At 35.1% G+C, this 1,352-nt stretch overlaps 1 protein-coding gene across 1 annotated transcript in view; it reads right to left on the reverse strand.

The window, feature by feature from the left end:
• The window catches only part of LOC105623869 (zinc finger protein 423 homolog), an 86,858-nt gene that overhangs the window by 79,696 nt on the left and 5,810 nt on the right, over positions 1–1,352 (reverse strand). The window lies entirely within an intron of this gene.

Raw genomic sequence — 1,352 nt, forward strand, 5'->3', positions numbered from 1 at the left:
AATAATATATATATATATATATATATATATATACAATATATATATATATATATATATATATATATATTTATAATTAGATAGCTAATTGTAATATTTTTAAGTATACGGAAATGACAGTTTTTAAAAATATATAACAATTTAGCTGGATATAGATCTGTGACAATAATTTTATTAACCCATTAAGTAATTATGTGAAATATTCGAGCCAGTTGCTAAAATGTTAAAAGTATTACTCATCATGAGTTTTTGCATAATTATTTAATAGTACAACAAAATTATTTTCAGATCTATATTTACTTAAATTTTTAAATATTTCAGCAAAATCATTCTTTCTGTGTATCATTTTGCACGCGAAGAAACTGAAATATTGTGGAAAAGTGTACGATAATTCATTGGTGTTTTGACGGAATGTATTGCAATCACAACACCTTCTAAATACGTGAAATGATTCGGAAATAATGACTTTGGCGCGAAACGTCAAATAACTCCGGAGTAGAGAATTTCCGCGTCTCTGTTACAGAAAATCAGGCTTAAAATCAGGCCTTCTCCGTGTCGCGTCGCTACTTTCGGCATAGTCACGGCGTAATCACAAATAATTTATAATTGCCGGGAATAAAGACCAGAGAGATCACCGAGAACATTTCGTGATAGAAGCGAAGCGAGACGCGCCGCGTAAATGGTGGAAATGACTCGGCTAGTTGGCCGTTTCCTCATTTGTCCTCGACTCCGGCGATGGATCGACACCCACAAGTCGATTTAAGAGATTTTGTGGAATCCCAGTCTACGCGCGCGAGAGAGACCGCCACCCAGAAGATTACGAGAGATACGACGATCGTGATACGCCGTCATGGATGCTGCGTAAATGGCTCGTATCCTCCACCCACACGAGGCTCGATCTCTTCCTCTCTCAGAAGGACGTCGCCCAGGCTCCGCGTTTCTACACGAATTATCGCGATGATCGTGTCGCTCAAAAAACGAAGTTTGAATACGTATCGGAAATCGCATTTTTAAGGTTTTTTCAAGAATCATTCAAGAATTATTCTCGAGAATAAAATTAATAAAATAAGAAGAAAAAACGAAAAAGATATTAAAATAACATTTTTATTTCCAGAAGAGGAGAAACATCAAACAAAATTATTAAATTATCATTAATTTCTATACATTTTCATATATAAATATTTGTTTTTAAGCTTTTTATTTTTGTTATATATATTGTATTCGCGCGCGCGATACTAAAAATAATCTAATGAGAGTGTGTGTGTGTGTGTGTGTGTGTGTGTGTGTGTGTGTGTGTGTGTGTGTGTGTGTGTGTGTGTGTGTGTGTGTGTGTGTGTGTGTGTGTGTGTGTGTGT

Source organism: Atta cephalotes, assembly GCF_000143395.1.
Source record: "Atta cephalotes unplaced genomic scaffold scaffold00066, whole genome shotgun sequence".
NCBI classification, from domain to species: Eukaryota; Metazoa; Arthropoda; class Insecta; order Hymenoptera; family Formicidae; genus Atta; species Atta cephalotes.